We start from the raw sequence: 13,585 nt of genomic DNA, 5'->3' as shown, positions 1-13,585 counted from the left end.
AAGCAAGTGAATTAAATGTGGCCTTGCCAAGTCATCCCCCAAAAGAAGAAAACCAATGTTCACCACCTCTGAAAAGCCAGTCAGGCAACAACAAATACTGGAGCCACATGGTGACAATTCCTTTGTTCCTCCATGACATAAACCACAGGCACCACTTTCAAAAGAGGAGCACAGTTTGCTTCCCTGAAAGAGGAGCACATGAGCTTGGCAGTGTGTGACACATGCCTTCACTCCCAGCACTTGAGAGGCAGAGGCTGTGAGTTCGAGGCCAGCCTGGTCTACAGAGTGAGTTCCAGGACAGCCAGGGCTACACAGAGAAACCCTGTCTCAAAAAATGGTGGTTGTGGGGGGACAGCACATAAGCATGGCCCTTCATAGTCCCTTCTCAAGAGCATTAAGCAGTTTGTTATGTGTGTGAGTAGGATGTACCAGTTAATTAGCCAAAACATATAGTCAAGCTAATTACTGAACAGAGAGACGCATGAAAGCAGAGAGTGATGATTTGTTAGTGTTTTCCCTACAACAACAACAAAAAAGTGTGTGTGTGTGTGTGTGTGTGTGTGTGTGTGTGTGTGCAATGAAATCTGGTGCCAGGATTAGAGGCATATACCACCACCACCCGTCAAGTGTCAAGAAATCTGGATATGACATGGGAGGAGAGGAGAGAAGGGGTCTGAAGAGAGCCGGATGGGCAACAAGGGAGATTGATAGGGGTCAGAAAGGCCAAACATCACATTTTCTCTCACATGTATGAAAGCAGGAGGAGGACCATCTCCTCCTTTGGGGAGGAGGCATCATCATCAGAAGGAGAACGAGGATAGGGGAACGTAGAAGTGGGGTAACGATGAACAAGTAAAATGATATCACAGCGAAGCTCGCTATTTCATAAGCTACCATCATGTCTGAAAGGAGAACAAGGAAGACTGAAGATGACCTACGACTGGAGGTTCTTCTATAACTCCAGCACTGAGGCAGGAAGACTGTGAGTCCCAGACCACCTCTGGATTCATAGAAAGACTCTGCTTCAAATAATAAACCACCACCAACAAGCTCCTGTCTCCACAAACCCCACCAAGCCATAAAGAAGACCCAGAACGGGGCAGTGACAAAAATGGAAAGGAAACCTGGGCAGTGGGTAGGTGAGCTAAGAAAGCTGACCCCTTAGCAGGTCCCTGGAAGGGGGCTAAGTGTAGGGCTTGAGCACAGGGGTCTGCATGAAAGTCTAAGATACAGTTGGATCCCAACCCTTCCTTCACCCAGTACTGCCCTTCACCCACCCCTGCTAAAGGCCAGAGGCTGAGTCTTGGGGGTAAAACACTCAGGTACTGGGTGTGGTGGTGAGGGATAACATATTAAAACATGCATAGTGGATCTATACCTTTGAGAGTCACATCTACTACCCAGGCCTTCTTCCACTCACTTTGGCATACTATTAGGCAGACATTACCCTATAGACAGGATATGGGGGGGATATGTTATAAGCTAGTCCAAAGAATGATGATCTAAATACACTGACAGTAAGAAAGTCCCACATGAAAATGTTCCAGCCAGATCACCTCGGTGGGATCACCTTCATCAAGCCTTACCCAGCACATGTGAATCCCCACTAATAGTAAGGAAACCCCTCGGACATATAGAAATAGGCCTAGTACCACTGGATTATGTGAGAGAAAGAGAGGTCAGAACAAACAAGCAGAAAACACCAACCAGGAGGAAGCTGGAGTTATGGGGAGATAAAAATAAATCCTAAAGCATCCCCATGTACTTAGAAATTTAAAAGGAGATGGCAGAAAGAAAATCTCAATAGTAACAAGTTAACATTGAAAAAGAAAAAGGAAAAAACCTCTCAGAAATACAGCCAAAGACTCTATGGGAAACAAGAGAGGAGTGGGGTTAGGAAATCAAAAACAAGACTGTGCACAAGAGCCGACATCTGAACAGAAGGGTTTACTATAGTGCATTGCTCTCTACTTATTTTGTGGAGAAAAGGAATCATTGAGATTTCCCAGGAGAGCAGACATGGGGTTGAACATTGAGCAAACCCTGTGAGACCCCAACAGAAGCAACAGAAGAAAATAGAAACATACACTGAAATTTTACTCCATTGTAAATACGGGATATTGCTACAGATGTTCTGAGAAAAGAGGGGATCAGCAAGTTTCAAAAAAAAAAGGATGAAAAATCAGAGAAAAGAGTAATACATGGTGGTGCCAACCCAGAATCTCAAGAGGGTGGGACAGAAGAACCCTTTGAGTCCAGAGCTTGGGCTAGCCTGGACAACATAGCAAAACCCTACCTCAGTCAGGAAGATGTTGGATTTCTTCTCAATTGCAGCACTGGGAACTTAGAATAATGATGCCTGAAAAAATGTTTTGTAATGCAAACTTTATATAGTCAAGCTAAAATGAAGAGTGTGGGCAGAACAAAGACATTTATAGACATGTAAGATCTCAAAACACTTCCTGTGCAACCTTTCCGAAGGCGGTGCGAAGTATTAAAGGATGCGTGCATTCCACCAAAATAAAAGAATTGGGGGGGAGGGAGAAAGGTTCTGAATCCAGGAGACAGGGAGCCAGAAGGGCTGTGCTGGGGCAGGGGTGGGAAGCACGCTGGAGTGCTGGAATGTTCTTAAAGGCCCACATGTCAAAATATTTGCTCCCCAAGTCAAGTGCTATTGGGAGACGGTAGATAGAAGCTTTAAGATGTGGGGCCTAATGGAAGGTCTGCAGGTCATTGGGAACATGCACTCAAAGAGAGGACCTCAGCCCCTTCCTTCTTCTCTGTGTGTCACATGCTGACCATGATGTGGAGATTTTTACTCTGTCTTGCATCATTACTGTGATCTGACCCTAGACCAGAGGCCTCGAAGTTACAGTGATAGAAAGTTGGCTAGCGTGGTGGTGTGCTACTTGCCTGGGCTGTTGCTGGTCAGCAGGCTCTGGAATCATCGAGACACTAAGGCTGAGAGAAATGTGTGCTGTGTTTGGACATTAAGAGGAGATTAGTGTCCTGGTTGGATTTGTCACCTTTGATACAAGCCTACACACATCTGAGAAGAAGGAACCTTAACTGAGAAATAGCTTCCACAAGACTGGCAGGTCTATAGGACATTTTCTTGATTAATAACTAAGACAGGAAGGCAAAGCACACTGGCAATGGGGTTGCCACCTCTGGGCAGATTTTAGATGGTATAGGAAAGCCAGCTAAACAAGCTATTGAGGAGCAAGCCAGTAAGCAGTGTTCCTCTATGGCATCTGAGTCAGTTCCTGAATCTAGGTTCCTGTCTTGAGTTCCTGCCCTGCTTCCCTTGGTAATAGATTAGAACATGCAAACTGAAATAAACTCTTTCCTCCTCAAGTTGTGCTTGGCTAGCATATTATTACAGCAATAAAAAGCCAAAGCAATGGGAGCTGGAGGGATGGCTCAGTGGTTAAGAGCACTGGCTGCTCTTTCAGAGGTCCTGAGTTCAATTCCCAGCAACCACATGGTGGCTCACAACCATCTGTAATGGGATCTGCTGCCCTCTTCTAGTGTGTCTGAAGACAGTGACGGTATGCTGACATACATTAAATAAATCTATAATAATAATAATAATAATAATAATAATAATAATAATAATAAAAACCAAGACAAGCAATGGGGGGGGTGGAATTAGAAGTAAGCATAAACACAGGATCACAGGACTGGAGAGATAAGTTCAATTCCCAGAACCCACATTGGTGACTCACCACTGCCTGTGACTCCAGCTTCAGTGTATCTGACACCCTCTTCTGGCCCCTACAAGCACCTGCACTCATGAACACATATACATGCCCATAATTGATAATAAACATTAAATAAAAGAATAATGACACACCCACACAGGAGCACATATGTGTGCCCATAACTGATAATAAAAAATAAATACAAGAATAATGTGTTTTTGAAAGGAAAAGGGCGCAAGCATTGACTTCAGAGGGAAAAGTGCATACTAAAGCAGAGATCACAATGTCTCAGAACTTCCCAATCTCTGGGCAACTGATTTTAAGAGTTGAGCCAAGTTTGCAGAGTTATCACTGTTAAAAACCCTCAAGATACGTGAGTTGATTTTTTGAATTTGTTTCATTCCCAGTTAGCGCTCCTCTCTCTCTCTCTCTCTCTCTCTCTCTCTCTCTCTCTCTCTCTCTCTCTCTCCCCCTCCCTCCCTCCCTCCCTCTCTCCCTCCCTCCCTCCCTGCCTCCCTCCCTCCCTCCTTCCTGCTCTCCTGCCCTCGGTTCCTCCTTCCCTCTTTCTTGCAGATTAGTATGTAATCTCTCAGCTGCTGCTCCCACCATGATGATCACGGACTTCTAACCCCTTGGAAATGTGAACCCCATTAAATTCCTTCTTCTATAAGTTGTCTTAATCATGGTGTTTCTTCACAGCAATAGAAAAGTGCCTAAGATACTTTCTTGCTTAAGTGTCTTTTGTATGCACTGCTTTAACTAGCAAACATGCCCTGAGGAAGAGAAGTGCCTTCCACAAAGTCCCACACTTGTACACTTGTAGAAAAATAGAGACAAGATTGGCAGCTGGCCCCTCCGCTGTTCCAAGTGCTACACACTTATAGACAGACTGTCAGAATATTGCCCCAGCAACTCCTGGAATAACTTCATATTAAACAGCTCTGGCTGTAGGAATGCCTCATTTCTAATCAACTGCAAGACACTATTGCAACAAAAGGGACTCCTACCTGATTAGAATTTAAAATGCCAGGAGATCAGAGATCACTTATTTTCTAGAGAACAAAGCAGTGATTCCTTCTGCCATGGCCAGAAACCCACAGGCTAGCTGTACCTAACCATGAATCGAATCCTAGAGGAACTAGTGATGCAAATATGCCATTAAAATGTACCCTCTAAAATAAAACCCCACATAACTTCAGTACATGTCCGGGACAGGAAACGTGTAAAAATGGCCACAGAAAGTCCTACCTACAATTATTTTTTTAATGGAAACAATCCAGAAATTCTCCCTCATTAGAATGTGGTATATGTGAAAAGTAAATAGGAATTCGTAACCGTGACGCACAGTAACCACGTGACTCATAAAGTCAAATTATTGGAGTGGACCTCCTTTCCCAGTCAGCTCCTGAGGATGGCAGGGCGGCAGGTTCTAGCATTGGATGGCCATCTTCTAGACTGCCTTGCCTGGCAGCCATTGTGGTCAAGCAGGCACGGGTGGGCTGGAAGGTGGTGGTTGTACGCTGTGAGGGTATCAACATTTCTGGAAATTTCTACAAAAACAAGTTAAAGTATCTAGCCTTTCTCTGAAAGCAGATGAATACCAACCCCTCTCAAAGGCCCTACCTCTTCTGAGCCCTGTGCCGCATTTTTTGGCGCACTGTGCAAGGCATGCTGCCCCACAAGACCAAGAGAGGCCAGGCCACCCTGGAACACCTCAAGGTGTTGGATGATCCCTCCATCCTATGACAAAAAGGGGGATGGTGGTCCCTAAAGCCTACCAGAAAGTTTGCTTACCTGGGGCATCTGGCTCATGAGATCGGGTAGAAGTACCAGGCAGTAACAGCCACTCTGGAGGAGAAACGGAAAGAAAAGGTCAAGATCAGAAGAAGCAGCAGCTCTTGAGGCTACAGAAACAGGCAGAAAAAATGTGGAGAAGAAAATCTGCAGGTTCACATAGATTCTCAAGACCAATGGACTCCTGGAGTGACCCCAATAAAGACTGTGCCTCATGCCTGCCTGGCCTGCCCTTCCTCACTGCCGACCAGGGAAGTCGGGACCAAAGGTTCCTTAGGCACTGCTCCTGTGGGTAGAGGGTACATTTGGACAGCTGAGAGCTCATCGCCTGCTTGAGTCTTATTAAAGTGAAAACCATGGAATGACATGAGCTTCAGTGTTGAAAATGAGTAGCAGGGCTGCCCCACCCACCTGACGCAAACTATATTCTGCAGCTATGAAAATGAGGGCTACACCCCTGGGCTGGGATTTAGAAGTGCACACTGAAGACGCTGACTGACAGTACACACACTGCCTTTGCTCCTTCCCAATAGACCACAAAGCAATATATTTTGGAGGGTTCTATGTGCTAATAAATTATTTGATTTAAATATAAAAAAAATTATTTGAGTGAAAAATGCAAGCTACAGAAAACACAGATCTTATGCTTCTACTTTGCACAGTCCAATGACACAAAACTAAGCCACAGATTGTTTCAGAAATATAGAAAAAAAAAAGTGTTTGAAAGGGAAGTGAACCATAAATTCAAAATTCAGGAGACTGGCAGTACCTGAGAAAGAGGATGGCGTCCTGAAGGACTCGGGACAGGAGGTAATGCCCAACACATGTCTCCTCTACTTGAAACCCACAGTGTTGTATCCTACGACTGTTCTTTATGAATATCTAATCAAAGCAGTTAAATGGGGTGGTGTCTGAGGGACATTCAGGACTGGCTGCCTCAGCTGCCCAGTCTTCTTCTAATTCTTCTTTCACTGCAAATATTTTAAAATAAATTAAAGCAAAAATGAGCAGTGGTTTTCTTGATAATTGGATGAGTCCCGACAGGCTAAAGGATGTTGTAGGATAGGATTTGGGGTCTATTCAAAGTCAAGGATAGGCAAGGACCCCAACCCTGGTTCCCACCAGGTTCATTAGACCAACTTAGCTGAAGAGAGTTCTGGACATAGTTCTCCTCCTCAGCTGATCACTCCTGTGGCTCCGTGTCTAACTAGAAAGTTGTCCTTTTGTGAAAACCTTTAGACAAGTGGAAGTCTATGCGGAAAGGGCTAACAATGGGGTTGTGGTGGGTCTTGCAATGTAGCATAGTCTGACTTGGACTGTGCACATAACACATAACAGTCTGTGTCACATAGCAGGTGGAAGAGAGCAAGCAGGCTCTTCTCAATGGATGCTATGGCCCCAATAGTATAAAACCCCAAGTCAGTTTGAAAGCATCTGCCACAAAAAGAGCCACAAACCAGAGAGCATCGCAGCAGGGCCGAAGCTGCGGCCATGAAGGCCTGGCACTGGTCTGTCTGTACTGTCTCTCCCTCTTTCTGTAGTTTTTCTCTCCCTTTCTATAACCTTGAAGCTGCTTAGAAGACAAAAGGAGAAGCAAAACATCCAGAGTTGTATTATTTCACCTGAAAAGACTTCAGAGACGTGGCATCCAGTCAAATTTCTAAGTTAAAATTCCTTGTTTTTTTTAAGGCAGAAGGTTAAGCAAAAACTAAGTTGTTGGCATTCTGTAAAGCGACTGAATGACAAGAGACAGCTGAGAAAGAAAAGGGAGTGGGGCTCGGTCTCAACAGTGGCAGGGGTAGGAGGAGACTGACACTCAGGATAGCACTTTATCAGCTCAGTCATTAAGCACCTACTGTGCGCCAGGCATGAGGAATATATCTTAGTAAGGAAAGCAAGATGCATATTAGTGCTGATTGATGTGAGGGAGAAGTGGGAGCTGCCACAAAGACTCAGGAAAACCTCTCCAGGGAAGCATAATAAACCCCAGGCTCTTGAGTGTTGGCAGCCAGGGGAGAGAGCCTAGTCTTGACTGTGGCAGATTCAAAGGATCAGTGTTCACAGTCCTAGGAAGACAGCTAGAACAGAAGGCCAGAGAGAGAGAGGGGAGGGGAGGGGGAGAGGGGGGAGGAGAGGGGAGAGGAAGAGGGAGAGGGAGAGGGGAGAGGGAGAGGGGAGAGGGAGAGAGAGGGAGAGGGAGAGGGAGAGGGAGAGGGAGAGGGAGAGGGAGAGGGAGAGGGAGAGGGAGAGGGAGAGGGAGAGGGAGAGGGAGAGGGAGAGGGAGAGGGAGAGGGAGAGGGAGAGGGAGAGGGAGAGGGAGAGGGAGAGGGAGAGGGAGAGGGAGAGGGAGAGGGAGAGGGAGAGGGAGAGGGAGAGGGAGAGGGAGAGGGAGAGGGAGAGGGAGAGGGAGAGGGAGAGGGAGGGAAAGAGAGGGAAGTGCTGGGGATAGTCGTTTCACGCTTCATATGCTGCCTGACTTAAGGGTCAGCAGACAAACCCAAAAAATATACCTACTCCTGTTTTTGAAACAAAATTTGAGATGTACCCACCTCACATATTTCCCATAATGCACTGCACCCTTCCAGTGACTTTCAGGTTGTGAGGTATGGCACCAATAGGGCAGCAGCTCTGGGAACACAATCAGACAGTGAACATTTAAATCTCTGTTACAAGATTCCTTACAAGAAGAAATACACCAGGGAAAGCCATGGTTACCAGCTCAGATCCCCACCCTAAAAACCCACTGTTACACACTATGGTGTGCATCAAGCCTTGGAAACCCTCTGATACACACTATAGTGTGCACCAAGCATTGCAAGCTCTATTTGGGGAATCATGACCTGTTTTATTGCCTGCCCATTATAGAGAAAATCTCTGATGAGACAAGTCAGCTAGGCTTTTTAGATTTCCAAATGCTCACACTGGGTCTCAGAGTCGTTTGAAACAGAAGACTAAAGGGACGAGGACATGGCTGGGTGGGGGGATGTCTGTTACCGTGATACTGCTCTAGTTCTCTTAAACAGAATCTGTCAGGAGCCAATTAGACCCCAAATCCTATCCTACGACATCCTTTAGCCTGTCGGCACTCATTCAATTATCAAGAAAACCACTGCTCACTTTTGCTTTAATTTATTTTAAAATATTTGCAGTGAAAGAAGAATTAGAAGAAGACTGGGCAGCTGAGGCAGCTAGTCCTGAATGTCCCTCAGACACCACCCCATTTAATCGCTTTGATTAGATATTCATAAAGAACAGTCTATGTCTAGGTATTGGTAAACATTTATTTCAGCCATAATTATTCGTTCTTACAGTCAGAACCCAGGCTGCTGTCAATCGAAGTGGGACAAGCCCCCTTAGGCACCGGATCTGAGCAGCTAGTTGGGTATGGCAAGATAACCCTGCCATCTGGTGCTTAGAAGAAAGGCTGAGGCTCACAATAAATTCTCCAACCTTGAATCTGACTTTAACAAGGCAAACCAAATGGTAACGCCTACACCCAACTCTATTCAGTACCTCTGGTCATGTGGGTCCAGTGTGTGACTTCTTACTATCTTCAAATTGGCCTTTAAGTTCTCCTTCTACCCTGAACTCACCAGGATGAAAATGCTGAGTTGTCAAAGGGAAGTGAAGAGTTGGGAAGCCAAGAAAGTCTACAGTGTGATTTGCCTCCAGGTCTGAAGGTGTGGTGAGGGCTGCTCCATCCAGGGGCAGTGCTGCAGAAACATAAGGGATTCTTGTCCTCAAAAGACTAGCATCAGAGCTGAAGCTAAGTCATTGCCTATTTTTGTCATCTTTAGAAAAAGGGAAAGGTCTCGGGAGATGCTCAGTGGATAAAGCTCTTCTCATCCAAGTGTGAGGACCAGAGCAAAGTTAGATGCCACGGTGCACATCTGTAATCCCAGTACTCCTACAGCAAGATGGGAGACAGAGAAAGAAGAATCCCGGGAGCTCGTGGGTCTTCTAACCTGGCATACACAGTGGCAAACAATGAGAGGCCCTGAATCGAAGAAAATGGAAAATGAGAATTTCATATTCATGGTTGTCCTCTGGCCTCTATATGCTCGCTATGGTATGTACATACTTCTACTCTTACATGCAACTATGTATGCATGCATGTGCACATGTACACACACAAGAGAGAGAGAGAGAGAGAGAGAGAGAGAGAGAGAGAGAGAGAGAGAGAGAGAGAGAATGTTTAAGGATATTAGACAGCATAGGGTACATACCTATAGTCCCACTACTTGGGAAGCTGAGGAAGGAGGATGGTGAATTTGAGGCCAATCTATACAATATGAGACTCTATCTCAAAAACAAAATCAATAAAAACACATTGCTATTGCTTGAGATCTGGAATGTCCCTCGATGACTCATGTACTAAGGTTTGGTCCCAAGGTGTCAACTGGTGGAATCTTTAAAAGGGACAGTCCAATGGGAGGTCTTCAGGTCACTAAGGGCATGTCCTTGAAGAGGCTCATGGGACCCCAGCCCCTTATTTTCCTCTTTATTTTTTGTACCCAACTATGGGGTGAACCGCTCTGCTCTAAAAATCACTCTTTGCAATAATATGCTGCATCACCACAAGCCCAGGAGCAAACAGCTGTGGAGTGAGCGCTCTAGAGCTGTGAGCCAACGTAAACCTTCCTTCTTCATAAACTGGGTATTTGTTACAGTGACAGAAAGCTCACTAACAAAAACACATCCCTAAATGGTCAAAATCTGTTTCTCCTTCCACACTCTGCCAACTGTACCCAGGACACAAAGGGGCTTTAGAAGCTTTGGTTGACAGTGAAGGGTAAATGGCTGTCGTCAGCACTTGTCTGTTTATGAAAGAGAGTTCAGAGAAGTCAGACCCCTAGATGCATAGACCTGGACTGTGCGCGGTACAAGACACAGTTCAATACATGAGTGGTTGGGGGCTCCAGTCTGTCAGATCAAGTGTAAACATAGCTACTTCTTTCATATGGGGGCCCACCTGGGAGCCCCCTGTCGGAAAACATGCAGTCATCCCGTATGTTGTGTTGAAGATCCGGTCCTATCTGTGGGAAGACACTGGAGATGCCACTCACAGCAGAGACGTTAAGGGAGCAGATGGCTGGTGAAATGGGAGGCTATTCTCAACCTGGGGCAACGGGAAGGCGGGAAGGCAGAGCCCAAATTTAGTTTTAAACCTGATGCCCGATGGTGCAAATTTAGAAATTCTCTTGAACCATCTGTTTTTTTTTTTTTTTTTAAATAAACACCTGCCTGTCTAATCCTACAATGGGAGAGGCTTAAAGTCTTAGCCCTTAGCCCTCATCCCTAACACAGCATCCGGTGCCATCCTTAGTGCCTCATGGCTGAGGAGGGGCTCAGCCATGGAACACCCCGCAGGATGGCCCCGAAGGCCTCAACGGTCTGCGCAACCCCTTTTATTCTGACTTCTCTTCTGCTGTTCTTTTTCCTCTCAGTGTTTGAGGGCTGAGGAGAGCATGCACACATGAGCATGAGCACATGCACCCGCCACACTAAAATATCCCTCATCTCTCCACTTTCTAGTATCTTCTCTTCACCTTCTCTGGCACAATTCAACTGTGATCCAAAAAGTATCAACCCTTTATCCTCTATCTAAAATCACCTAAGTATGATGGAATATAGTGTCCCTACCAAATAAATGAACACCTCGAACTCTCTCTACTCCAGGTCTTCTTCACAACCATCACATGGACTTCAGACCTCTCCCACAACATTTGCCACAAGCCATTTGTCTTACTTAGGGGTCACTATTGCTGCAAGGAAACACCATGACCAAAAGCAAGTTGGGGAGGAAAGGGTTCTTACACTTCCACCTCACAGTTCATCATCAAAGGAAGTCAGGTCAGGAACACAAGCAGGGCAGGAACCTGGAGGTGGGAGCTGATGCAGAGGCCATGGAGGGGGGCTGCTTACTGGCTTGCTCCTCGTGGGTTCCTCAGCCTGATTTCTTATAGAACCTAGGACCACCAGCCTAAGGATAGCACCACTCACCATGGGCTGGGCCCACCCCCATCAATCACTAATTAAGAAAATATCTAACATCTGGGTCTTATGGAGGCATGTTCTCAACTGAGATCCCCTCCTTTCAGATGACTCTAGTTTGTGTCAAGTTGTCATAAAATTAGCCAGGACACTACCCCAACCTTTTACCTTGACTAAAGATGATCTAACCTGACCAATGGTTTCAGGCGATTCCTCATCCCTCGTGGAGTGGCCAGGAGTGAGAGACAACAGGGCAACAGGGACCCAGAAAACGACAAATCAGGTCTTCCTCATATGTCCCCTCCTCCCCACCAAGGGCTCTGTGAGTGTGTGAGTGTGTATGTAAATGAACTGAACATATCGCTAACACTAATGCAAACATAACATTGATGTTATTTTTTTGCAGAAAATACCTTAATTATCATAAAAATAATGTCCTTAGTGATTCTGTCAAATGAGCTTCCCCTCGTTGGCACAGCCATCAAGTCTAATCCTGGAGTCCCCTTCCCGATAACTCTCCCCACCATGCTCAATAGCAGTTTCTGTTCCTCTCTTTTCAGAACAATCTTCAGTCATTCTCTCCATCCTATGAATCCCTATGCCCTGAAGTCAGCCCAATCCCTTGTCTGTGTCTTATTCTAAGACACGCCCACTCTGTCACTTTAGATGCCAGACGGGATCACACATGCCTGATGCTTCTTGGAGGACATGTCATGAAGATGAGAGGAAGGTAACATGAGGAAGCTGGGAGCATCCTTACACCTCACCTGTGTGGCCCTAGGAAAAGAAGGAATGCAGACTGTAGAGACTGTAGTGGCTGGGGCCAGTCTTCATTCTAGGGCAATCTGTGGATCCATGGGGAGTAATCCCACAGCCTACAGAAATGGGTGGCTTTAATGTTTCTGCAGCACTTAGTCTGGTACAACCTGGGGGAAGCATCGCCTTCAGAGAAATGGAGAAACAGACTTTGCAGCATAGATACTGGGTCAAAAACACAAGAAAAAAGGGAAACTTGGCTCCAGCCTACACTATTCCCCAGAACCAGTTCCAGACAGCCTATAGCCTAAACTATGAAAACCAAAAACTATAAAGTCTTTCTTAAGCAGAGAGTTTATGATGGAATAAAAACACTATAAAGCAAGAGACAAATAAGTTGGAATATATTAAAATGAAGAAGTTTTGTTTGACAACATCAGGAGCCTCTGTTTGGGGGCTGGAGAGATGATGGGGTAGTTAAGAGTACATGCTACTCTTCCAGAGGACTGAGTTCAGTTCCCAGGAGCCACTGGTTTATAACTGCCCAAAACTCCTGATTTAGGAGATCTGATGCCCTCTTCTGGCCTCTTTGAGAACCGGCATATATAAGGTATAGACATATACACACATACATAAACAAAAATAAAACTTTTCTTAAAAAAAAAAAAACTTATTTTAATCAGCGTAAAAGAGAAAAAAGGATAATTTATAGTGCAAGAGCCAGTTCTAACACGTGTAACTCAGAGATGTGCCAGTTCTAACACACATAACTCAGAAGATGCACCAGTTCTAACACGTGTAACTCAGAGATGTGCCAGTTTCTAACACGTGTAACTCAGAGATGTGCCAGTTTCTAACACGTGTAACTCAGAGATGTGCCAGTTCTAACATGTGTAACTCAGAAGATGTGCCAGTTCTAACACGTGTAACTCAGAGATGCACCAGTTCTAACACGTGTAACTCAGAGATGCACCAGTTCTAACACGTGTAACTCAGAGATGCACCAGTTCTAACACGTGTAACTCAGAGATGCACCAGTTCTAACACGTGTAACTCAGAGATGCACCAGTTCTAACATGTGTAACTCAGAGATGCACCAGTTCTAACACGTGTAACTCAGAGATGCACCAGTTCTAACACGTGTAACTCAGAAGATGCGCCAGTTCTAACACGTGTAACTCAGAGATGCACCAGTTCTAACACGTGTAACTCAGAGATGCACCAGTTCTAACATGTGTAACTCAGAGATGCACCAGTTCTAACACGTGTAACTCAGAGATGCACCAGTTCTAACACGTGTAACTCAGAAGATGTGCCAGTTCTAACATGTGTAACTC

At 45.5% G+C, this 13,585-nt stretch overlaps 1 pseudogene; it reads left to right on the top strand.

Moving 5' to 3' along the window:
• Window positions 1-5,115: 5,115 nt before the first annotated feature.
• Window positions 5,116-5,691, top strand: LOC117721383 (large ribosomal subunit protein uL13 pseudogene; annotated as a pseudogene).
• The last annotated feature ends 7,894 nt before the right edge of the window (window positions 5,692-13,585 follow it).

Source organism: Arvicanthis niloticus, chromosome 16 (assembly GCF_011762505.2).
Source record: "Arvicanthis niloticus isolate mArvNil1 chromosome 16, mArvNil1.pat.X, whole genome shotgun sequence".
In the NCBI taxonomy this organism is placed as follows: domain Eukaryota; kingdom Metazoa; phylum Chordata; class Mammalia; order Rodentia; family Muridae; genus Arvicanthis; species Arvicanthis niloticus.
Note: the sequence above shows the minus strand (reverse complement) of the source record. Positions and strands in the feature narration are given on the sequence as shown.